The sequence below is a fragment of the Pan troglodytes genome, chromosome 14, assembly GCF_028858775.2.
Source record: "Pan troglodytes isolate AG18354 chromosome 14, NHGRI_mPanTro3-v2.0_pri, whole genome shotgun sequence".
NCBI lineage: Eukaryota > Metazoa > Chordata > Mammalia > Primates > Hominidae > Pan > Pan troglodytes.
This window is the reverse complement of record NC_072412.2, coordinates 13,197,021-13,224,805: the sequence shown is the minus strand read 5'-3', so window position 1 is coordinate 13,224,805 and position 27,785 is coordinate 13,197,021. Positions and strand designations below refer to the sequence as shown.

The 27,785-nt window shown below is 33.2% G+C and overlaps 2 long non-coding RNA genes across 2 annotated transcripts in view; both read right to left on the bottom strand.

Moving 5' to 3' along the window:
• Nucleotides 1-27,785, bottom strand: part of LOC129137819 (uncharacterized) — a 76,177-nt gene that overhangs the window by 6,028 nt on the left and 42,364 nt on the right. The gene's annotated exons all lie outside the window — the stretch shown is intronic.
• Nucleotides 8,340-12,474, bottom strand: LOC134808106 (uncharacterized). Its single transcript, XR_010150338.1, has 2 exons — nucleotides 12,295-12,474; nucleotides 8,340-8,677 (listed from the first exon to the last, which is right to left on the bottom strand). It is a non-coding gene; the product is annotated as an uncharacterized LOC134808106 (long non-coding RNA).

Genomic DNA, 27,785 nt, shown 5'->3' with positions numbered 1-27,785 from the left:
AATTAATGCCAAATGAGCTGAAAAAAAAAATGTGTTGCAATTGAGTTGGGAATAAAAAGCTGAGGTGGTAAGAAGAAGAGCAAGGTTGGCATATTTTTAAAGAACTCTATAATGAATAATGTTTTGAAGAGAAAGAAATTTTCAACAATTTGAAATGCTGCTGAGACTTTGGGAAATGTGAATGGTGCCCACGTAGAAGTTATTGACAGTCATTGAAACAACACTCCCTTTAGCATTATGTATAAGAAACTAGATTAGAATGAAACAAATGGATTCTTAATTCCAGAATTGTGGAGAAATAGAAAATTTAAAAACTTATTGGAAACACAAGAAATGCAACATGAACTATAATAACCATCCATTTCAATAAAATTAGAGGATTTCAGGTTCAGGCCATGATAAAGTAGCACAAACTCACACCCTGAAGTTGGCTATAAAAGCTGGGCAAAATATGTTAGACAACTGTTGGAAGACACCAGAGAACAATCAATGTATACAGAGCTTGAGTGGGATTATTATTAAAAAGAAATAATTATAGACTATAAATTACATTCACTCAGACATTTTTCCTCTAATAACGTTTCCCAAATACTGATGTGAAGAAAGAAAGCATACACAGAAAGTGAAATTTTACTGTGTTGAGGAGACAGAGATTAGAGTTCAGAGTATCTAGTGTGTATGGGGCTCACGAGACAAATTTCCAAGAAGGAGGTAACCACAGAGAGAGAGCCTGAATATCTGCATACAAATGCCCCTTAAGTGTGGCCAGTATCAAAGATATGTATGCACAAGGTGAGACATCAAGAAGCCTAGCAGAAATCAGTAAATGGGAGGTCGGAGTGCTGAGTTTAGATTTCAGCTAGTGGTTTAGAGAAGAAAGAGGCTGTGGTTCAAACACTGGTAATTATAGAGGATGAGATGGGAGTGAGAAACTATATGGCTAAATGTGGTCATTCTTCAGGTTTTAGCTTTTATGCAGGGTGCTTCCAACACTGTAAAAGTTATTATTTAATTACCTACATATAAAAGATGACCATGAATAGGCATAAGATGAAAGTATGTCATTAATCAAAATGATGATTAATTCAATTATCTATAATTGAGATTCAATTAAAAAGAATATTATTCATCACATTCACAGAGTAAATGAGAAAAATCACATAATTTCAGTAGATGCAGATACATAAGATCTGTATCCTAACAGATATTGATACAAAGAAGTATTTGATAAAATTCATCATTAATTTACTGTATATATATATGCGCTTATTAAACTAGGATTTAAAAGGCACTTCATTAAGTTGATAAAGTGTATCTTTTGAAATCCTATAAACAATATCTTATGACATAATAATGTGGGAATGTTAGAAGACTTGCTTTTAAACCTGGGAACAAGAAGAGATTCTCTGTTATTTTCCTATGCTGCTGTAACAAATTGCCACAAAATGGGTAGCTTAAAGCAACACAGACTTTTTCTCTTATAGTTCTGAAGGCCAAAAATTCATAATCAGTATCAGTGGTCTAAAACCAAGGTGTGATCAGCACCCTATTTTTTCCAGAGAACTCAGGGGAGAGTAATTCTAGAAATTATTCCAGAAACACAGCTTCTAGAACTACATTTCTTGTCTCAAAGGCCCCTTCTTCTATCTTCAAAGATAGCAGCGTATAATTTTCAAATATTTCTCCACTTCCATGATCACATAACCGAGATTCTATGTCAAATCTCCCTCTCCATCACTCTTATAAGGACACTTAAGATTGCATTTAGAGCCCACCAAGATAATTCATGATAATCTTCCATCACAAAATTCTTCACTTACTCACATCTGCAAGTCTCTTTGCCATAAAGGTTACATTTACAGGTACTAAGGATTAAGACCTGACATCTCTTGAGACCATTATTCAGCCTAACACAGATGTCCTCTCTTGCTGCTTGTTTTACACATTGTACTTTTCTGAATACTTTTGAGAAAGTTTGCTCTAAAGAAGAAAAAAAAGTAGTTCTATATTTGTGAGACATGTAGACTGAGGAGAATGACTATTTTTCTAATGTGATAAATAAAAGCACATTTATGTGACAATAGCAATAATAGAGAAGATAAATGAAAGTTATGCAGAAGGGAGAAGATTTGACAATAGCAAGCATGAAAGTCCTGCAGGAGAAAAGTTTGGATGGGATACTGAATAAAATTGTAATATTACTTTTTGATGCATACGTTCACACCATTTTTTCACAATGCTTCCTAGATTGCTCTGTATTTCTTTCCCATCTATATATATATACGCATATATATATACACATATATACACATATATATATACACACATATATACACACATATATATACACATATATATACATATATACACATATATATACACATATATATATACACATATATATACACATATATATACACATATATATACACATATATATACACATATATATACACACACATATATACACACACATATATATACACACATATATATACACACATATATATACACATACACACATATATATATATACATTTTGACTGAAAATGATTGACTAGGATGAAAGAAAATGAGAAAGAAAAACGGAACAAGGAATTCTCAATTATACAAATAGAATATTATAATTAGTAAACCATGAATAAAAGAAGGCATATGGGCTGGGCGCGGTGGTTCACGCTTCTAATCCCAGCACTTTGGGAGGCCGAGGTGGGCGGTTATGAAGTCAGGAGATCGACACCACTCTGGCTAACAGGGTGAAACCCCGTCTCTACTAAAAATAGGAAAAATTAGTCAGGCATGGTGATGGGCACCTGTAGTGCCAGCTAGTCGGGAGGAGGCTGAGGCAGGAGAATGGCGTGAACCCGGGAGGCAGAGCTTGCAGTGAGCTGAGATCGCGCCACTGCACTCCAGCCTGGGTGACAGAGCGAGATTCCATCTCAGAAAAAAGAAAAAAAAAAGGAATACTTGATAAAAAAGGTATCCATATATCAGATAAGAAGATGTAAAATTTATGTGCTATCTACTTCTGGAATTTCCACCATAAGGGAATAATAATGACGTAGGGGTTCACTTAAAGGACAGAACTTGTACTTGGTTACTTATGTACACAATCTCTGCCTTACTTGCTTTTGGTGGATCGTATTGTGTCATTTCAATGTGGCCATTATTGTCTTTTATGAACATATACAATAAAGTAATATACCTTTACATAATGTCTACATCTCTACTGTAATTTAAACTTTAATGGCTCAAAAATGCTAAATTACAAAATAGAGAAAGATGTGTGTTAAATGCAGATTAATATAATTTAAATAATATTATATATGATAAGGGTTTGTAAAACTTAACTATTAAGATGGATAGATGAGAAAGATAGAAACCTAGAATACAATACTAGAAAATCTAGAAACATAGTAGAGATGACTTCAATAATTCGATTCTATATAAGAGGTCATCAAACTACAAAGCACAGAGCTAATCAGGCCACTGATGCATTTTGGTAAACAAAGTTTTATTAGAATAAAGTGACATCCTTTTATTTTACATATTGTTTACGGCTACTTATGCACTACGATGGCAAATACTGGTACTTGTGACAGAGATCACATGGCACGTACATTCTAAAATACTTAATAGTTGGCCCTTCATGAAAGGTTTTGAGAGCTACTGCTCTAGGAAATCTCAGGTTCAATGTCAGTTATGAATCAGCGTTGCTTAGCATAGCCATCTTTGAAATCCTTTCCAATGACAATAATTGTTATTGCCTCTAGACAGAAGAGTCCAATTATTTTAAGGTTTCATTATTAGGAATGGTTCATTTAATTAAGCCATAGTTGTTACTTCAAGTATAATTAATTAGTGAAGGTATATTGCTTTTATGGGATATAATTAATAGGAAAATAGGTTACTGCTCTGTGGCATAGTTAGAATTTAAATGCTGTGGCTTTATAGAATTTAAAGGTAGGGTCTGTTTATTATGAATTATGCCTCCCATCATCTAGCTCATGTGAGGTAGTTCTGGAATAGCACATTATTTATGTTTGCTGATAATTTATTTTAGATATAATGGTTAGGAAGGAGTTCATGGTGAAGAAGGTAGATGTCACAAAAACATGCCTGAAATGGTATGGAGAAGACGAATCCGTGTATTTATTCATTTAATAAGTTATGTTGTCATTCAAGCAAATAAAAATAGTCTTTACTCTGAACATTCATATAAAATATCTGTTGTATAATTAATCATGTGCTTCTGAATAAAATAGATGAAAGCATAGTTTGCATTATAAGCATTAATTCATTAAAATTTACCCTGAACATTGTTATTTGGTTTTATTAGCAAGAAATATAGCACTTGGAATGGTTTACTAAATACATGTGAAGAACTCTAGATCATAAAGAACCTAAAATACAGAATTTTCAGCATTATTATAATCTATTTAATTATTCATTCAGGTTTATTTGTTACTGAAACTTAGTAACTTGATTTTGGGAGTTTTATATCGCTTCTGTGTCTTGTTTGTTTGCACAAGTTTGTTTATGGTGAAGTGCAAAGTATTTTAGTAAAAGGGATTTGAGCCACAGATGACAAATAATTACAGGAACATATAACATAAACTACACTTGGACTTTAAAGCAGGATTAGATTATATTACTTTTGTTATTATTCTTTGTTTTCAAAAGGGAATGATGGGTTATAGCTTTATGCCCAAATATTTAGGCAAAACACGACAAAAGAAGGGTGAAGAGACTTTTTATCTAATGGACAAAGTAGAAGGTAGCACTCATAAAATATACTGTTTTGTGTAATAAGTGAATGGAATCTTTACACAATTTTTTGCTAGGGTTAATTGTTTAGGAAACTTTTCTAATTGGCAACTACTTCATAGAAAAACTTGATCCAGACCTATATGTGGAACTTCCCTTTATATTAACTTGCTGAAATTATTAAAGTTAAAAGCTTGTTTTTCCAGGTTGATACTCTCAAGACCTACAAAGACCAGCACATTGAAGCAATCAGTTGATTACCGTCATGATGCCTGCGTATGTTTATTTCATGTCAGACACACCTGAGGTCTGTAATTGAATACATAAAGAGTGCAACCATGGAAGAAACAAGGTTGGCTTGTGGTGCTCCTATGGCAGCATCAACACAACTTCAAGTGCACCATGAGCATGAGCACTGCCAAGAAAATATATTGGCTCTCAACTCTCAGAATACTGCCATGTCTAGAACTTTTGGCCTTGCCAACCACTGGGCAGTAAGAGACAGTAACAAATCACAGCAGATACTGTTTCCTTAGAGCAATTAAATTACATCAGAAAAACTAAGCTGAGTGATAACAAAACAATTTCTAAATGTCAGGAGCCTATATCAATTCATTCATAAGTTGCTCATTTCACATGTCCTTGGTGTTGCTTATGATTCTACTCATGGGTCATTGTCACCTTTATACCAGGATCTAGAGGACAAAGCAGCCACTCCAGAACATTGAAAGTTACTGTAGTCAAGGAAAAAAAGAATGTTGTGAGGCACGCTCTGAATTTTTGCCTCTAGAAGGAAACAGACACTTTAGTCTACTAACATTTCAATAAGCAAAAGGAAATCACATTCCATAACTGAATTAAACAGGGCAGTGAGCTATATCCTACCATGTGTGTGAAGAAGCCAAAAAATATGTAAGCAATCCTAATGTTTATCACCTTAAATTTATCCATGCATGCTACTGTGGTCACTTTCACTGTAAAAGCAGTCATTGCAGAATCATCACTAGTATCTCAGTATATTAGTCAGGGCAATTAATATTAGTTTCTGAACCAAACTGCAAATATCTGTGACTTAACACAATTTTTTTTCTTCTCATTCATATAATAATTCAGTAGAGGATTAACTTTCTGAAATTCCTTAAACGTTTTCACAGAATCCTCTGCATTTAATATAAAGAGGAGTATGAGAAGCATTGCATGAGGTATCTTATAGCTCAGTCTAAAAGTGGGAAATATAACTTCTACCTACATTTCATTCACCAGTGAAATGGTCTCATCCTACCTGCAATTGAGGCTGAAAAATACAGCATTTTCTTGTGGTCCAAAGAAGGACATAATGTTACCTCACCAATCTCTGTCAAGGTCAGTCCTTCTGATGCCAAAATACCTGCTTTAATCTTCCTCCCATTATAAAACACACCGACTTCTCTCAAAATGAAAAATGCAGAGTTCTTTCAAGGTCTGGCATCCAGCTCAAAATGTAGTATCTCTGGCCACTCATAATTCTCCCATTGAAGTCCAGATAAGGTCCTCATTTCTCAGTAAAATCTAAACTTAAAAGAATAAATATGTGTCCTGTGTACAAATATGAAACGGTGAAGTGGGAACAAGGTGGCAGCAATAAATACATCTCTATCACCACAGTCATTTGTTCTTGACTATTTGCAAATCATTTCAGGAAGACATGGTGAAACATCCTACACTGTGAGTGGCAGAACCCCATGTGCACTGCAATCTCATTTCCTACCCTCCAGAGGAGTATATAAACTTTTCCTACGTAAATAATGGCCACATTTTTGTATCGATACATTGTAAGTTCTAAGATGTGTGTGTGTTTTTTTTAAGAGGAATTAAAATAGAAAAGCATATACCTAAAAGATGTTCCTCGGGATATATCTGCATATATTCTCTACTCTTGTCATTTTAAATAAAAATACAGTGGTCCCTTGATATCCTCAAGAGATTGGGTCCAGGACCCCAGAGGATACCAAAATCAGCACATATTCAAGTAATCCTGTGGAACCAGAGTATACAAAAAGTCAGTCCTCCATATCTGCGGGTTTTTCATCCTGTGGCTACTGTATTTTGATCCACATTTCAATGCAGATGCTGATTTTTTTAATTAAAAGAATCTCTATATAAGGGGATCCACACAGCTCAAGCTCATGTTGTTCAAGTGTCAACCTTACTAACTTTTTTATTTCTGTCCAATATAATTTAAATAACATAATTCTGTGAACTGCATGTCATTAATTACATATACTAAGAGGTGGCATAACAATGTGTTTAAATTCCAAGAAATGGTGGCTAGCAAATTTAATTCTCATCTCTGCTCTGCCACAGACAAGTTCTGAAGTCTTGAGCAAATCATGAGTATCTATCTCTAGCTTACCCATCTTAAGAAGGAGCCAGTAAGTAGCAATTATCTTTCAGCATTCTTATGAGGAGTAAATAACCTGTACACATCAATGCTCAGAACAGAGATTGCCATGTGGTATTATGTCTGGAGTTGGTTCCTGCCTGTGGGTTTGGTGGGTTCGGTGGGTTCGTGGTCTCGCTGACTTCAAGAATGGAGTCATGGACCTTTCCCATGTTACAGATCTTAAAGATCACGTGGACCCGACGAGTGAGCGGTAGCAAGGTTTATTGTGAAGAGCAAAAGGAGAAAGCTTCCACAGCATGGAAGGTGACACCAGCAGATTGCCGCTGCTGGCTCGGGTGGCCAGCTTTTAATCACGTATTGGCCCCTCCCATGTTCTATTTTTGTCCTATCAGAGTGCCCTTTTTTTCAATCCTCCCTGCAATTGGCTACTTTTAGGATCCTGCTGATTGGTGCGTTTTACAGAGCGCTGATTGGTGCATTTTACAGAGCGCTGATTGGTGCATTTCACAATCCTCTTGCTAGCTACAGAGCACTGATTGGTGCATTTTACAATCCTCTTGCTAGACAAAAAAGTTCTCCAAGTCCCCACTCCACCTAGGAAGTCCAGCTGGCTTCACCTCTCAGTATGTTCTGAATAAATTGGGCTATTAAATATATGATATGAATTAATCAAGCAGAGAAAAAGTTACTAGTGACAGGGAAAGGGAGAAAATATGTATTCAATATTATTTTGTAAACAATTTATAAATATGCTGCACCTATGAGTTTCTTCTCAGTACCTTAGAAACTATAACACCATGGAAAATTTTGGATAGTTTAGGGAAGTGCATTATTTGGTAATGTGAAAAATAAGATGGTCGTGATAAAGCAACTTGGGAAAAAAGAAATGGCATGAATCTTGAGAACACGTACTTTCTGACAATTTTCATGTTTAGGAAAGAGCAAGCTAAAAATCTGGAAGCGTATTTGTTCACAGGCAATTTTCAATTGGTCTCATGCATTTCTGTGCATCTTGCAAATAGAAAGGCACTAGCTTCACATTTATTACAGGTTTTCCTTTTTAAAGATCTTTATATAGTGGATAGCCCTGGAAGATCAAGATATTGTTTATTTATGGATGAGAGAACAGATTTGTTTATTTTCAAGTAAAATGAAGATAGTGTTTCCTCCACAGAAAACATCAGACAGGTGTGCTTACTGCTCATTTATTAAAGATTTAAGTTTCCTTTACTTGGAGTTCTTCATCTGTGACACAAACTGTGTGTAGCATCAACTTGAACTCCTTGTCATCATCTCCAGTAAACTTGAGGGAAAACAGGAACCAGAGCAAAGATGAAGCTCGTGCAACTCTGTGCTGTGCTGCAAATAATGGAAGTCTTTCTGTCTCTGACCAAACAGTTATGTGTCTTCTGCCAGCATCCATAAAACTGAAGCAGGCTAACTTGTAAGCTCAGATCCTTCACAGTTCTTGACAATAGTCCCTTAAAACTGTCTGCAGATGCACATCCCTTGGAAAAATTTTGCATCCTTTTAAGAATAATTGATATCCTAGTTAATGACAACAATATGACAGGATAGATCACTTTAAGCTTCTACCCAGATTACTATAACTTTTAGGTAAACAATGTATATGCCACTTTTTCTAAGGTTATCTAGCCATTTTCGATGTAGAAAACAATATTGTGTAAGATAAGCTGAGCATATTTTTCACTTCGTTTTTGTTTTGCAAAACAATTTTATTGGTTTTGCTAATGCCCCAATCATCAGTACTGCTTGGTATAAGAGCCGAGTTTGAAGAATTATCATGTTGCAAATGTATTTTGTTCAGTTATTTCAAATTAGTAGACCGAATTGAGAGGTGGAAAATTTTAGAAAAATCTTGGTTAATCATACTTGGAATTTGGTTATGTAATATCTCTTTCTCTTTTGGGGAATACAAAGGTTCATAAACTAGTGATAATCTTCACTCTTGGAACCATTAGATGCTATCATGATGTTAGCACAGAAGATAAATTTATAATGTTGCAGTGAGGAAAGGAAATAAAACATGTAAGTCTTTGAAAACAACACTATGACAGCCCTTGCAGGCTAAAACTTAGACACCAAAGCATTTTTTGTTACTTTTGGAGAATAAAAGAAGTGTGCCCCTCAATGTCTTGTGGGAGAAAATATATAGTTTGATACACTTGTCAATATCTCTAACTCAAAAATGATGAGTATAAGGAGTGACCCTTATTGTAGTCTTATATTTCTCTCCAACAATTAAGAGAGTTGGTGGGGATGTTTTTTCCATGAGTTCATCCTGGGCCCCAGGAGATTTTCATCTTGTATTCTCTTTATAATCCTATCTTAGTGTTTCATCCTCATGGCTAAGTTCAGCAATACTTCTGCATTCCAGACAGTAAAATGTGTAAGAAGAGATGTAAAAACAATCGGCTTTGTCTTTATGGAGATTAACTTAAATTTATGCTCATAATATAATTCATATTATATTTGATCAAAATTAATCACTGATAAGAGACTATAGAAGGTAATCTCCTGCTTGTGGTCATATGTACTTAGGATTCTATTACTAAACAAAATGAAAGAATGCATTATATGGACAATTAGTGGTCTCTAGTACAAAGAAATTACCAGGTCATTTCCAATTCTCAATATTAAAAAAAGTTTATTTCTTACTGCACCATCAAATTGGAAAGGTCAGTAAAGGGGCATTCAATAATAGTAAAAATATGAATAACAATCATATGTATAACAACAGAATCATTTAAAAAGATGTATATTTAAAATGTGATTATTGCATTTTATTTCCCCTGGCAGAAAATAATAAACTGGAGAAAAATCACATTTGATTGACGTCTGTTACATGGATTTTTAAAATTTGTATCAATGAATGCTTTTTAAAGGTAAGCTAATTGAGGCCTACCGAAGGTAAATAAATCCTTAGTTATTTTGGTAAATATATTTTACAGTTTCATTCTTTTTCAACTTAAGTTAGATAATAGGTACTATATTCTCTCCTAATGTAAATGTTTATGAGCATTGAAACTCCATCTGGAGAAAATAGAAACACTTTTAATTTAAATGACATTTGAAGAAGGAAATGTATACATGTATTCAAAGCTGTAAGTGAAAATGGGAAGGTCCTATTGAAAAAAAAAAGAAAGGACAAACACTTTCCAATGACCTTTCTATAATATTAGCAAATTTATTATGATCTGTTATGAAAGACTGTTTTGCCTTCCTTGTTTCTACTGTCTCAACTCCCTAAGTACGAATTCAATTGAAAAGTAACTTCAGGTATGGGTCCATTTTAATGTCCCTCTACAAGATCTGCAGTGCCATTAATTACAATCATATAATCTTAGAGCCAAGGACCCTTAGAGATTATCTAATTCTATTCTATTAATGCATGATGAAATGGGCTTAGCAATCTGTCTAAGGTTACACAAATTCAAAAACACATAGAAAGTTTTCATAATCAAATTAAATTAAAAGTATAAAACAATTAATGTCACTAATTATGTATAAGAAAATATTAAATATCATTTTATATGAAGTGATTCTGATAATTTTAATGAGTTCATAACAATGCTTCTAAATATTTCAAAATTTTAGTTTATCATTCAAATATGATAATAATATACACTTTTATAAGTGAGTCTTCTACAGTGAAAATTACTAATTATAGGAAAGAGAAAATCATGGATAAATAGGGTTGTATCAAACTCTTAAAATGTACATGTGGAAATTTAAAAATATCCTCTTGCCAAGGGGATGTTGATGTCATTCCATAACAGGATTGACATGTGTAATTAAAACAAACAATAAAAATTAAGAATATATAAATAATATTTTAAATGCTTGAATTTGTTATTTATAATGAATATTGAAATTTATTTAGTGAGATAAAAGGTTAACAAATTCTTGAATATAATTATACTACTTTTATAATAAAATGCATCCAAGCTGAAATCTCACTTCTGTTGTCAACTGCTTTGATGGTTCTAGACTCATTTCCCTATTTTTGGTGAGTCATAAGATGGATGACGCACATGCTCAATAGCAGGTTATGTTCATGGCTAAGGTTTATCATAGCAAAAACTACAGAGCAAAACCAGTTCTATTCATATTTTTAATGAATAGTAAACTAATGATATCTTGTTATTCCTATGCTTTGTCTATCATACCTACACATAAATATAAGCACTGGTAAGTTCTGGTTCCAAACATAGCTTATATATGAATGCCATAATCATTCAATATGCATACATTAGCCTTGAATTTTGAAGATTAAAAATTGTTTGTAAAACTATCTAGAAAAAATTTATTATGATTACAGCCACTATTAGGTTTCAAAAGGGTTCATCAGAAATCTCTGAGGTATATAATGGGGAAAGAATATTTTGACTACCACTTTAACAGGTCTGCTATTTAATAATATTAGTTTCTTTTTAATTGATGTTTCATGGACATCCAGAATACTAGCTATAAAATCATATATGCTGCATAATGCAAGCAAAACAAAAGCACCTGTAAATACTACAGAAGACTATACATGTATGTATATCATTGCCATAAAATACCTATATACATATATGTATATACACACATAATTGTTTTCACAACCATGATATTATTACTTACAAAAGGATGCAAATTTAGGGAGATGGCTAAATAAGTTATGGCTTTTTCATAAATTGTAAGCCTATTCATTATAAAATATTATTGAGGATCAACTTTCATTTGTTCCCCAACAAATTATTGAGCATCTACTATGTATATTCTACGCCCATTTCTAGGGACTGGGGAAAAAATAGTGAAAATAACATTCAGAATGTCTTGGCTTCACAGAGCTGTTGTTCCAGTGTTGGGAGAAAAACAGTAATTAATACCACAAAGTATCATGTGTTGTACGCCAGATGGTTTAAGTTCTATTCTAAAAAATGTGGCAAAGAAGGGGAATAGAGAGTTCTGGGCACAAGAGATGCTGGATACTGAACAAGATGGTTGCTGAAAGCCTCACTGGGTGGTATCATCTGAATACAATGAGTGGTTATGAGAGAATGAGCCAAGAGTATAATTGAGAGAACATATTTTCAGGGAGCAGAAATAGCAAATGAGGCCTTGATGTATGAACGCACCCGTGAGGTTTCACTAAGGATGCCAATGTGATACAGCAGAGGACATGAGGTCACACTCCATGGGGAGATGGTCACATAAAGCTTCTTAGAAAATCGTAAGAAGTTTGTTTATTTAATTGGCAGCCATGAAGGGTTTTAAACAGAAAAGCAATCGCCTCTTTAAAGAATTAGCAGTAACAGTTTGACTGATCTGTGAAAAAAGACCATAGCATAGCAAAAGAGAAAACAGGGAAATTAGTGAGGAAACTATCGTGTAAACTATTGCTGAAGCTGTTCTAAACTATAAACTATGTAAATTATAAATTGAAATTGTTCTATGCAAACAAGATATATTTGAACCCTGTATATTAGAGGCAAAATCCATGATATTGGCAATGTTTTGGCCTGAACTATGGGAGGAACAGAGTTGGAATTACTCACCTGGGTTTAAATTTGGGAGCAGCAAATTTGGGATTAGAGGATAGGAAAGATCAATAGTTTTATTTTTAACAGGCTTAATTTTAAATAGACAATCATATAATATATTTTAAATAAACTATTAATCATAAAATAATGTCAGGCTATATTTTAATACTCACCTATCAATTATAAATAAATAAAATGATAAGAAAATACATAGGCCAGGCGCGGTGGCTCACGCCTGTAATCCCAGCACTTTGGGAGGCCGAGGCGGGCGGATCACGAGGTCAGGAGATCGAGACCATCCTGGCTAACACGGTGAAACCCCGTCTCTACTAAAAATACAAAAAATTAGCCGGGCGTGGTAGTGGGCGCCTGTAGTCCCAGCTACTCGGGAGGCTGAGGCAGGAGAATGGCGTGAACCCGGGAGGCGGAGCTTGCAGTGAGCCGAGATCGCGCCAATGCACTCCAGCCTGGGCGACAGAGCGAGACTCCGTCTCAAAAAAAAAAAAAAGAAAATACATAAAAACCGCAATAGTTTTTGTAATTAGACAGTGGAGTTACTTGTGATTTTAATGATGTAGGAATTATTCAGTTTTTAAATAATAAATCTTTATTAATTTTATAATTATCAAAGATGCTATAAAAAGAAATAATTTTTTATTACTATGCTACTGATGTATTTCCATTGCATTGACTAACAAAATTAATACTAGAATTTTCAAAAGTATCCACAGTGGTTACTTTATTTGCACTGTTAATTCAGCTCTTTTTAAGTATGCCTTCTCGTTCCCTAATTGATATAATTCAGAGACTACACTTGGACCCAATTTAATGAATAAGCAAATTAGGTCCAGTTATTCCAATATGAAATTCCTTTTAATTATGGGCTACTTTTGGAGATGTAGAATAACTTGAATGTTTAATTTGGTGACTCAGTATGACCTAATTCACATTGTTTTATGAGTGGGTGAAAAATATAAGTGCTAGGAAATGTGTACCAGAAATAATTTGTCATCTAATTACATTTCAGAACATTATACCTCCTCAAAGCCTTGTTTCGGCATATATCTCATTTTAAAAATCTATGTTGTATATATGTTTACTTCTTTAAAATTTTAAAAATGTTTGTGGAATTCACATAAAATACAGAAGAGACTAGCAATAAGTGACATACTTATACTTCATGACCTGAAAATGTATATGACTATATTTTTTTCTTTCCTACAAAAGAATATATTCAAATACATCGTAAGAAAAATGTATAGCTTTATAGTTAGGATAAACCTTTAATTCAAGTGCTGTTACTTGAATTAAGGATGCACAAGCCCCGGACTCTACTCCACAAACCCCACCCGCTCTTCTCACCACATAAATACCTAGGGAGAGGGATCTGTCTGAAGGAACCTTTCCCACAACAGCCTTTATTCAAAATGACACACCTGCCACTTTCCTGATGCCTACTCTTGTACTCCAACTGCAGTGTGATTCATTACACACAGTTTGCTTGTATGTTATATGACAGTGATTACATCAAGGATTTGGGTACTAGCTAACTGAATTGATATATTTGAAAGTACTTTATAAAACAGAAAGTGCTGAACAACCATTAAGTATACAGAATGATTTGGCAACAATCATATGTAGTACCATATTTTCTGAAATATCTATTTCTTAAAAAACAAATTTCATTAAGTGTATTATTTGCTGAATAATCTCTCAAAGGTCATGTTTTCATATAGCTACTATTATTGCATTTTGAAATCAAACATTATTTTCTTTGCCATTTCAGAGAAGCCCTTGGTAATCCAGCCCGCAAGTGCAATTCATGCGCATGGCTCTAAAGAGAAATGGGCAAACAAAAAGAAGATTAACTACACATTCAATAATCATTTATTTATTTTCTTAGCGATATCTACAGTAGCTCTCTCTTATCCTTATTTTAATAAATGCTGACATACAGAATTAGTGAGATTTTTGGTAATAATATTTTTTTTTTTGAGGCAGAGTCTTGCTCTGCCAACCAGGTTGAAGTGTAGTGGTGCAATCTCCACTCCCTGCAACCTCCACCTCCTGGGTTTAAGCGATTCTCCTGCCTCAGCCTCCTGAGTAGCTGACAGGTGCGCACCACCACGCCCTGGCTAATTTTTTGCATTTTTAGTAGAGATGGAGTTTCACCATGTTGGCCAGGCTGGTCTCACTCCTGACCTCAAGTGATCTGCCTGCCCCGGCCTCCCAGAGTGCTGGGATTACAGGCATGAACCACCGCGCCCACCCGGGTTATAAATTTGTTATTCCTCTCGTGGTTGTTTGGGATGTGTATTTGTGTGTGTGCACATATACATATTATTGAATTTACCACGTTACTCCAAAGGCTTTTCTTTAACTATTTTGCTTGATGTATATTCAACAATGATAGTCTCAAACAAACAGAAAACAGAAACACATCTGATTTTTCACCAATACTGTTTATAGAATGAATCTGTATAGAGTCTGAGGCTATTCTGATGATAAATTGATTATAGGACTAGAAAAAACTATTTTGCCATTTTACAAACTCTCATTATGCACCTTATATAATAGTGCCAAGTTAATAAATTTGCTTCTATGTTTATAGTCTGCAACAGAAAAAACTTACGAGGTACTATTTTCCAGATGAAAGTGAAAGTGATGACAGATTTTATTTCTTCACTTAAATTATTAAGATATACCTTTATTATGTGAGCATAATCGATTTTATTGCAGGGAAGACCCTTAATTCAGTAAAAAAGACAGGATTGCTTCTTGAATATTAAAACATTTTCATCTTTTCAGTTTTGCTTTTCTTGATTATCTATTTTTCTTTTTACTGAGTAATGTATATCATTTTTTAATTAAATATAATTTAAATAATATTTTACAATAATCTAAAATGCTTCTGAATACTTCGTCAATAACTTTTGGATGTTCAATAACATTAAGAACGATTACATTTTTCAAATATTATTTTTGCATTATTTATATGTTTGCATTTTTACAAGTGTTCTAATCGCATATTGCAAGGCCAAATCAGAATTTTTAAAGACTTTATTTTATTAACATTTAATTATAGCAATAATTAAGAAATAAAATAAAATGACATAAAATTTTAAATCATATGAATAAACTAAACCTACATATTTAAATTACTTTACAATTTTAGCATTTTTCATAAATATACAGAAATTTCATTTCGTGTCTGTTGTTATAATTATTACAATATTAAAATTATGTAATGGAAAAATAAATTAAGCATCAATTAAGACAGCATACATCTGTTGGCAAAAGAAAGAGAAGGTATATTTGATTTCCTTGATTTTTTCCTCTCAAAATTGGGAAATAGTTTAATTTTATAAATCTATATCCATTTAAATTACTTGTCACCATTTTAGCCTAATTTTTTCATTTTCTAGATAGATTACTCTCTTTTTTTTTAAAAAAAAGGTATCATTTATTCTGGTTACGAGTAAAAGACAATTTTAGATGTGCAAATATTTAGATATATAATCACAATTAGTATTTTTAGTTCATGAAATCTTTAGGCGCAAACTTTGCTGTTCTAAACTAAAATTTGGATTCCAATTCAAAAGCTAAAGACTATCATAGTGTGATTATCCCAAATGAACTCTTTTACCTAACACTGAAATTTCAAGATAAGTAGTATTGAGATTCTACAAGTCAGTAAGAGGTCTTCTCTCTGTGAACTTTTAGGTTTTAAGGGCACAAGGAATTTAATGGCTACTGGGCTAAAGAATGTAATAACCACTATTGTGCATATGATTTTAGTCATATAGGCAAAAAGCCTAGGAGTTACATTGTTTGGTCAGATGGCATAAGTACAATTAATTGCAATATAAATTGTCAGATTGTTTCAAAAAGCTCTACAATAAATTATTCTTCACCAGAAATATATGAGAGAACACTAGAAACAATAAGTCCTATAGTTATCTTTAAATGCTACCTATTTGATGGTTTTTCTGGTGACATTCCTGTGTTATTTTAATTTGTATTTTCTTTACCACCCATGAATCTTAACAGATTTTTTCTATGAAAGTTCAGCACTTTGATTCATTCTTCTGTGGACTGACTGCCTGTGTCTATCCACTTCCCTGGCTCTCTTGCTTGGTGTGTGCATGTGGCTTAGTTTTAGCAAATAGAATATTTGCTGTCCCTGAGCTAAGGCTTAAATCCTTATACAAGCACTTTTTCTTGTTATCTTACCTGTTTGTCTGACCTGGGTGATGATTCTTAGAGTAATTTTGGTTGCCAAATGTTAAAGTTAGTAGAAGTACTATAAGCCTCTGAGTGGCTAAATGGTAGTTATTTCTGTGGCCTGAATACTCTTATGAGATATTCAGAGAGATTGAGAGGGAAGAATTATTTTTGAAGACATGGAATTTTTATTTTCTATTCCTTAGAACAGTTTAGTTTACCCTAAATAGTAACTACCTATTATTTTCCTCTGCTAATTTTTCTTGAGGCTCCTAACTTTATCAGGTGAATTTTAAGATATCTGTGAGGCTGGGCACGGTGGCTCACACCTGTAATCCCAGCACTTTGAGAGGCTGAGGCAGGCGGATCACGAGGCCAGGAGTTCAAGACCAGCCTGGCCAACATGGTGAAACCTCGTCTCTACTAAAAAGAAAAAAATTAGCTAGGTATGGTGGCGCTCGCCTGCACTTCCAACTACTCGGGAGGTTGAGGCAGGAGAATTGTCTGAACCCGGGAGGCGGAGGTTGCGGTGAGCCAAGATCGTGCCACTGCATACCAGCCTGGGTGACAGGCAAGACTATATCTCAAAATAAATACATACATACATACATACATACAAACCCATATATGTAATGTATAAATATTACCTTTTTGTCATCTATTTAACAAAATATTTGCTCAAATATATACTTCCATCTGACAACTATTTAACATTACTTTTCTAATATTTTTACCTTATTGCTGCTGACTTGATACGTTTTTATTCATTCCACTACATCCTTGTTATTTTGGAAGATCTATCCTTTATTTCTTTATTAAGGGGTATCTTCAATTTTTTGACCTCACAATTAGATGCATAATTTTCAAGTACTATTTGAAATAAAGATACCTTCTATTGTCTTAGCAAATTAGTCAATTTCTCTACTTACCCCTCCTCAATAAGTTGACAAATTCAAAAAACATAAATTTCCCCATTTCTTTTTCACCACTCCCCTCCAAGAAACCTTGGAACCAGTTTGTTCCAAGGTTTGTTCCCACCAAAGTCTAGATTATACAAAAATATTTTAGAATGTTAATGATATATTGTTAGTAAAATTCTTCTATTGAATAGTTTATGATAATTTGTCAACATGAAATGTTAGGCAGACATTGAATACCAACTAGAGCTATTCATATTCTCTTAACGGGATTTCCATTGAGTTATTGATGAAAGATAAAGTGATATAAAGAAAATGTGTATACACCAAGTGCAAAATATTTTATACCCTTTATGTGGCCATGAATATTAAATCATAGTTATGGGAGGAAATTGCCAAATACATATATTAGACTGTTAAAAACTGTTTTTCTGAGCTCTGGAAACTGATGGATAGGCATAGCAGAAGAGAGCAGAAGCAAGCCAAGAAATCAAGGAAAAGATACTGCTATATAACAAGAAATAAAATAAAAGTACGTAATGTAATTCCCTTAGAAAATGAAGTCGGGTGACTGAGAAGATGTGGAGAACCTTTATACCAATTTCCTTTTTCTAATCAGATTTGATTATAAAACATCGACATAAAATCAATATATGTGTATTATATTCATTTCAATTTTAATTTCAAGACCTAATTTTGCTGTCTTAAAGATCATGGATAACTCCATCTTATCTCAGTGTTCAATCTATAATTCACTAAAACAGTTTTCAAAAGAATTTTCAAAATACTTTATTATGATTACATCCATACTTAAATTAGGACATACTATGTGATAAATACTATGGTGAAGTACTTCTTAATAATCCATATTCTTAAACACAACAAGTTCTAGGATCAAACTGCTTAAATTTATATATTTGCTCAATCATTTGCCACATAAATATTTTACAGATGAAGAAACTAAAACACTTTTTTTTCTCCGAAACTGTTTCAGGGCTAACTTACTCATGAGCTTGGTAAAAATAAAAATTATTAGATACCTTGTGGATCCGTTGCATATATTTCAAATTTAAGTTTTTGAAGCACTTTTTGAAAAGACGTCTTTATGTGACATTTGTTCATTAAAAACACAGTGATTCTTTTTTTGAAATACGATCCAATTGTAAAATATCCTGTGTCTAGAAATGAATTTATTTTCCTAACAAAAATGTATTAAATTAATTAATTAAATTCTCAGAACCATTATTTAAACCAAGTGTGTTGATCCTACAACCAGTGAAAATAATCCCTACAATGCTAAAAATGTGTGTGCTATTATCCATCTATTTCCTAGTTCATTAAAGCCAAATTATCATAATCTGGACTTTTTACCAAAGATTTTCAGGGATGTCAAAGGTTTTTACTCCTAAATTTAATATGCTGAAATATTACTTTATGTTCTATTTATTTTTATTCATTTAAAATAACATTTTTCTCTATGTTGCGATTGCAAAAATTAACTTATTTACATATATACATGATGTCATGATATAATCTAGGCACAATTTTGGATATTTCCTTTTCCCAATCTGTTTAACTTACACAGGTAATCAATATACGTAATCACCAAGCAAAAGACCTTCATTGGTTTCTATTTTGTTATTTTTTCCTCTGGAAAAGAGTTTAAGATAGTTTTAATATGAAGAATAGCAACCATATTTTTTGCATACTGTTATTTCTTCAAAGACGCTTAATCTATATAAACAAATTTAAAAAACCCTGGTATCAGTTGGGTAAAATCTCTGAGATTTAAAATATTTACTAAGCTACTAAATGTTAAGCAACACGGGATTTTGAGAAATTGGCCAATGGCAAGGATTGTAAGGGAACAGAAACTTGGAAACAATGCTGTTTGTCGACATCTTGAATAATTTGCTGTACCTCTATTTTATGTCGCAGTATTTCCACTTCCAGGCCTATACAAATAAATGAAATCAGTGTTATACACAGAATAGGTACACACACACACACACACACACACAAGCGTTCAGATATAAAGATTTCAACTGTAGCATCATTTGTAATAAACAATATTGGAAACAATGTTGGTATATATTGCTAAGAAAATGTGTTGAGATCAATTTAGTATAATTATATAATGAGATATATGATTATTTCATTTCTTTATGGAATGAGTGTAATAGGAAAATCCAGTGGAAAGCTTACGTTAAAGCTAAGAAAGTTAAATCTTTAAGACCTTTCATATGTATGGATCTTTCTCGGGGTCATATGAGTTTTGCAAAATTTGCTAAGTAAGATGCTTAATTAAAAATAAGAAAAGCCACACCTGTTTTGAATCCCATTTGCCTTTAGTCATTTATCTCCCTGTCAGGTAGTGCGGGTCCAGCCTACAGCACTTTTAGTATTCAGCTAACGGGAAGTTGAACAGAGACATATTTAATTTCAGTTCATTGAGGTTAATGTGTTTGATTTAAAGCCACTTCCATGTAAAATGAAGTTGTTTCTGGCAGTTCAGAGACTTTCTATTGCTCACTCCATAGATTCATCCAGTGTCGTAGCACAGAGGTGCAGAGGCAGGGAATGTTGTGAGACACATGTCACGCAGTACTTGGTACCAGAGGCTGCAGAGAAGGAAAGAAACAGCTGCCCTTAACCTAGCTCTCCTTTCCACTAATTCTTACCGTGGTGGTGATGTGGTGAGAACCAGATGTCCTACATGTAAGGGGATCTGCTGTAGGCAAAGAACTCTGGAAAAAAGAACCTGAGCGTTTTTGTGGAAGAGTGACCCAGTTGCTCTGACCCCCTTCTGAGTGTGTCTCCATAGTCACAAAACGGAAAAAAATCTGAGTTCTTACTCTAACCATTTGGATAAAAATAAATCTCTCTAGGGGAAAGATAACACTAGAGTCTCCAGCTTTGTAAATTCTGGGATGCATCTACTGGGTCTCATCTTCTCTTGAAATGTAAATATATATCCCTAGTGAGGTAAATCCCTCAGGATGGCCCCTAACCATGTTCTTTCTGTGAATTAATTTTCAGAGCTAGTTCTTAGCGTAGAGCAGAAGTCTGAGTAAAATTTGTTGAGAAAGTTCTTACTATGCATAAATAACTTTATTTACAGCCTAACACTATCCATTAAAATCAACAAGAGAAAGACAGACTAATCAAAGACCCTGCAATCGGGGCTCTAAAACAATGCAGGTTGACTGTAATTGTTAAAATGAATTTGGAAAGTATTTGACCTTATCTGTTAAAATTAAGTATATGCATACCCTGTGACCAATAATTCTGCTACTATCACCCAACAGGAACACATAAACATATTCAGCAAATGTACAAAATTGTTTATTAAAGAATTATTCACAACAGCTTAAATTGGAAGTTTTGCAGTTATCCATCAAGAGTGAAATAAACACATCATAGCATATATATACATACATGGAGTATTATCAAGCAAGAAGGATAAATGGTATACCCAAGAGAGCTTTGATGACTCTTCCAAATACATTTCTGAGTAAGAGAAGCCATCCAGAAAAGAATATATATTGTTTAATTCTATTATAAAAGTTTGAAAATAGGTTAAAAAAAAGTCTATGTTATTAGCAATCAGAATAATAATTACTTGCAGATGGAGCAGATGGTAATTTAAGGGAATTTTATTGTGAAATATGTACAATCACTTTGTTAAAATTAATTAACTATATACTATTTGTGTATTTCAATAAAAATGTTTAATAAACTATCTCGTCGTTGTTATTTACATTTCTTAAATAGCATTTAGGCATGGTGAAAAGGTTTAACTTGACTGGCCTGAATTGCTCAAATACTGTACATTCCAAAGAGGGGTCCCTCTGCAGGACTAGACCTTAGTCTAGGAGTTCATCTCTGAGCCCTTGGAGTATTTTGCTTGATAAAAGTGTTCTTGTTTTCCTGAAGTCTTGGGCCATACTCTCCCAGTTCGACCAGAAAAGGTTATGTTATCAACGTGACTTATGTGAACATCTGTTTTTACTCTGGGTGTAGGAAGAAAGTTGTGCTTAAATGTCATGGAGCTGAGGTCAATCATATGGGCATTACATGACTATGTGACTGATCCCAGTAAACACCTTCGACAACTAGGCTCCAGCGAGTGTTCCTGGTTGGCAATGCTTTGCACTTTACATATTGTTGCTGGGATAATTAAACATGTCCCCATGCAACTGCTCTGGGAGGGGACACCTGAGAGCTTGGACTTGGTTTCTCCTGGAGTTCACTTCATTTGTCTTTTCTCTCAGCTGACTTCTATCTGTACTGTTTTTACTGTAATATACTGTAACAATGAGTACTACAGCTTCTGATTCCCTTAGAGATTTCCAATAAATTACCAGGTCTCAAGTGGTCTTGGGAACCCCTAGCATATTACTGAACTTAAAGTTTTCAGAATATCTGTATTTGATATATTCCATGGCAAGCACTATATCCATCATACTTTTTCATTTATTAACATAACTCCAAATATTTCCACATATCTAAAATTCAGGAAAGTAACCCTATCCTTACCTCTGAGGATAAAGCTTGTTAAGTATAGGTAAACCATGATAATTTAAATTCACCTGTTTGTGACTGACTTTTTTTAATGACTGTTTTTAGTCAAGAAAATGTGAGGGTAGGTCTGCCAAGAGCTACTGAAAAGAGTTACATTTTCTAAAAAAAAAAAATCCTCATCTTTTCTCTTTGAGAATAATTTGTGGTGTTTCTGAAATCATTGTCTGCCCATAAAGAGAGATTACTTAAACAAAAAGTCTGTATAAAATATGACTACAAAGAAAGATGAGAAAAAAATCATATTCTTGATTAATTTATTGATCTATTAAATTAATAGTCTTGGAAGTAGATCGCTCTTTGGACTTCCAGTTAGAGACAGGGCCTTACTCTATGGCCCAGGCTGGAGTGCAGTAGTGCCACCATAGCTCATTGTGTAGCTCACCGCAACCTCAAACTCCTGGACTCAAGCAAACCTCCTGCCTCAGCCTCCCAAGTGGCTGGAATACAGACAGGTGCCACCATGACCACACCTGGCTATTTTTTTTTCAATTGTAGAGCTAAGGTCTCCCTATGTTGCCCAGGCTGGTTTTGAACTCCTGGCCTCCAGTGAGCCTCCCACCTCAGCCTCCCAAAATGCTGGGATTCCAGGCATAAGCCACCAGACCTGGCCTATTTATAGTTTAAATTTTCTCATCATCTAAATAAAAGATCTAAAACTAATTGTCTAAGTTGGCAGAGCAGTCAGAACACACACATTTATTGATTAAATTCATTGTCTTATATGGATGTGGTTCATGGTGCCCAAAACAATTACAATAGTAACATCAAAGGTCACTGGTTACAGATTATCATATCAAATATAATTATAATTAAAAAGTTTGAAATATTGTGAGATTTACCTAGATATGGCACAGAGATACAAATGAACACATGCTATTAAAAAGTGGTGCCAATAAAGTTGCTTGATGCAGGGTGGTCATAAACCTTCAATTTGTGAAAAACACATTATCTGTGAAGCCAAGTGAAGCAAAGCACAATCAATTGAAGTATGTCTATATTCCACTGCCTTTGTAGAGTGTATATAGTTGTATTACATAACATACATAATATATATATAAATATATATAATATATATATTTGGGTATATGTAATATATATTATATATTTGTATATATATTATACATACATATTATATACATATATAGTATACATATATATTATACATATATATATATATATTTGATATGGACTGTGTCTTGTTTCCCCAAAATTAATATATTGAAGCCTTAACTCTCAATGTGTTAGCATTTGGAGGTGGGACCTTTGGAAGTAATTAGGTTTAGATGAGCCCATAAGGATGGGGTCTTCATGATGGAATTAGTGCTCTTACAGGAAGAGACCAGAGAGCTAACGCTTTCTATTCGCTATGTACGTACATAGGAAAAAGGCAGCCCTTTGAAAGCCCAGAAGATGACCCTCCTCAGACTTGCCAGGTTCAAGAACTATAAGAAATAAATGTCTATTGTTCAGACCAGCGCCTATCTTATTTTTATATAGCAGCCTGAGCTTACTAAAACAATTATTAAGAAAAAACAGCAAAGCAAACAAACAAAAGCAACTATGTTTAAAATTCCTGGAAAAATAATTTATCTTCTGTGCAGCTGTTTTTTAAGATCTTCCTTTAATGTATTTCCCCTCATTTTTCTTGCGTCTTATTTGGAGTCTGTAGTAGCATAGTTCTTAATTTGCTTATCAAGTAATTTACATCATGTTAAACATGAATTTCAACCAGCAAAGAATATTATTAAAACTTCTGGACTAATGTTATTCACTTGTATTCTTTCCTACTACCCGGAAATGCTTTTGCTGGCAATGATTTCTCCCTTGATGTTGTGAAGTTTCGGGCCATTGTTAGAGAAACATGTCCACTTGCTGATTAGCAGGCAGTAGGTTTTGTGACCTAAGTTCAGTAACAGAAAATCATTACTTTCTCTGGCAATTTGATACAACATGCTTCATATATTCCAAAATTCATCAATTTTCTGCTCTGTTGATGTCCTCCTTTATTATGTTAAAGAATTGCCACAGTATAGTTTATTCATAATGCTATTTTCAGTTGAATTACTAGAGCTCCACTTTAGCATTTTAAAATCATATTATCGCATGTTTATTTCCAAATTAACAGGGCAATAAAAATCCTCTCTTAAAAATCAGGGATATCAGTATTCATCTCTTTTTATGTAAAAATATTAAAAAATTAGAAGTGAAATATCACAGAAGATATTTTAAATATGAAGACAAATAATGAAATAAGGAGAATTTTAAAAGCCAAATATTTTGGATCAGAGTAAAAAGTTAGTGGTAAAAGATAAAGGTTATCCAACAACCTTTTGCAAATGAAGCCAAAAAAGTAGGTTTGCACAACAGTGAATAACTAAAATTACAACTCTTTTATATTTCATTAAAAAACATGCCCTTTTTCAAAATGTCAGATCGCTTTAATCACACCATAAAATTATTTACCCAAAGTTAAGGAAAAATAGCATGCTGTCATATAAGTAGAAAATTTAAATACACAATTGATATTTAACGTTCTCTAAGCAATGTAAAGATTGCTTTTAAGCCATCTAACAGAGTTGTATTTATTATTAGGGATCAAAAACTGTATAAATTAGCACAATATATTTTATATAAAATGAATCTGTTTTCTCTTATAAGAGTATACAATTATAATTCTGAATTTTGAATTTATTCTTAAACAAATAAAAACAACTGCTATATCTGAATTCTTGTTTTATGTCACTCTATCTATCTATATTTTTTTACTATCTTTTTTTTTACTATCTTTATTTTTTTACTATCTATATTTTAGGCATTTTCACTATCTATATTTTAGGCATTTTATAGGTTAAGTATGCGCAGTTGGTGCTTACTAAATATAGCCTAGCAATGCTCCCTGTTTCTTTTTTTTAACCTTTAATTTCAGGGGTACATGTGCAGGTTTGTTATATAAATAAATTTGCATCATGGGGGGTTTGTTTTACAGATTAATTCATTACCCAGGCATTAAGCCTATGATTCATTAGCTATTTTTCCAGATCGTCTCCCTCCCCCGACCTTCTGCCCTCTTGTAGGCCCCAGTGTCTGTTGTTCCCTTCTTTGTGTGCATGTGTTCTCATCATTTAGCTTGCACTTACAAGTGAGAGAATGTGACATTTGTTTTTTCGTTCCTACATTCATTTGCTAAGGATAATGGCCTTCAATTCCATCCATATTCCTTCAAAACACGTGATCTCGTTCCTTTTTATGGCTACATCTTATTCACTGGTGTATATGTTCAACATTTTATTTATCCAGTCTTTACCATTGATGGCCATTTAGGTCTATTCCATGTCTTTGTTAATGTGAATAGTGCTGCAGTGAACATATGTGTGCGTGTGTCTTTATAATAGAACAATTTATATTCCTTTGGATATATACCCAGTAATGGGATTGCTGGGTCTAATGGTAGTTCTGTTTTTAGGTCTTTGAGGAATCACCACACTGTTTTCCACAATGGCTGAATTAATTTACATTCTCTTTAACAGTGTATAGTGTTCCTTTTTCTCTGCAACCTTACCAGCACCTGCTATTTTTTGACTTTTTAATAATAGCCATTCTGACTGGTGTGCTTACTCGTTCTTAATCTCACCCACATCTTAGAATAATGTGGAACATTCAGACTACCCACACATCTTTCTAAAAACTGAAGTTCTGTTTGAATTGGACTTTAGTAGAGCCAAGAAAAGAGTATTACTTAAAATCTTGCCATGTGATTCTACTACGAAGCCAGGGTTCAGAGCCATGGATTACATTTTTAATATAAATACACATTATTAGTTGAAGCAGTTTTAAGTTAGGATAGCTGTAACATTGATTGAAAGGGGAATACTTAAAACGGAACCCTGCCTTGGGTCATCAAGACTTAAAAAATTCTTCTGTTTTTATTCTATTAAATATAATCATGCATTCATTTACTTTAGCATTTGTAATTCTAAAACACATTGCAAATTTCACAAAACTACCATTTTCTAAATGTCAACACTCTAAATACACCATTTATTTTTTAAAGTAGTATATTCACTTCAAATTCCATTTCTGTGTCAAGAGTTAGTTGAACTTAAAATATAATTAATAGTTACTCAGCAAAAATAGAAAGATGTTAGCTGACTGTGTCAAAAGAAATATTTTAACACTGATTTCATTTTTACTAAATGACTGAATTTTTCTTTATGTTTTATGCTTAAGCTTCTCTGCTTTCTTTCTATTTTTTGTGGTTTAAATAAAGAACCATGATTATCTGTATAAATGATTGCTCAAAGTAATTAATCATTTTTCTTATGAAATTACCAGGGTAAATTAAGAATCTTATAATTACAGAGTTTTCTCTTGCCTAGAGGAAACATACTGAGAAACTGTGTTAGGAAATTATTATTTCAAAACCCAGTCTAAGTTCTTAGCCACTGGACATTTAAAAAATACATATTACATATACTTTTTCTAACATGATTGAGAATATAGTTTGTTTCAGATTTCCACATTTCTTAAATGAAAACAATAAAGAATTCAAAAGGCAAAAGGTACTGTAAAAAAAGTTATTTGATCACATGTAAATGAAAATTCTACCTTCTTATTGAATTTTACTAATTAGAGGGGTAATTATTCTCACATCAGATTATTTGCACAAGATACTATTTCTGATGTATTTTATTAAAGAATTCAAAAGGCAAAGGTATTGTAAAAAAAGTTATTTGATCACATGTAAATGAAAATTCTACCTTCTTATTGAATTTTACTAATTAGAGGGGTAATTATTCTTGCATCAGATTATTTGCACAAGATACTATTTCTGATCTATTTTACTAAAAGTCACCATTTATTATTGGTTTTCATCTCATGTTATATATGCAAATGAAACTCCTTTGAGTATGCAATGGTTATTTACTGCAGTGAATATTGTACAATCATATTTATCAAAATGTTCTTCTTTGAAATATTTTTCTAATGCTTATTAGCAAGCAGTTTTTATATTTGAGAAAGTGAAATGTGGACTTTAGAATCAGATTTAGGCCATATGGTAAGCCAGCTGCCTGAAAAATCTTCATAACAAATGCTAATATTGATGAATTTTGGAGATGTCATTATATATGTCTACCTGAAACTACAGGAAAACAAAGAAAATTACCAACGCCAGAAACACAGGCAACACTTAAAACCAGCAAGACCAGTTGCTCTGACTTTTCTGGATGGCAAGAGAGATGGACCCAGCAATTTATAAATTTGGATTTTCTTAAGGCTCATCAGCGAAGGGGTGATGCATAGCTGGACCTAGATTGAAAGAGTAAAGAAAAATACTTATTAACCAACCCAGTACAATTAAGA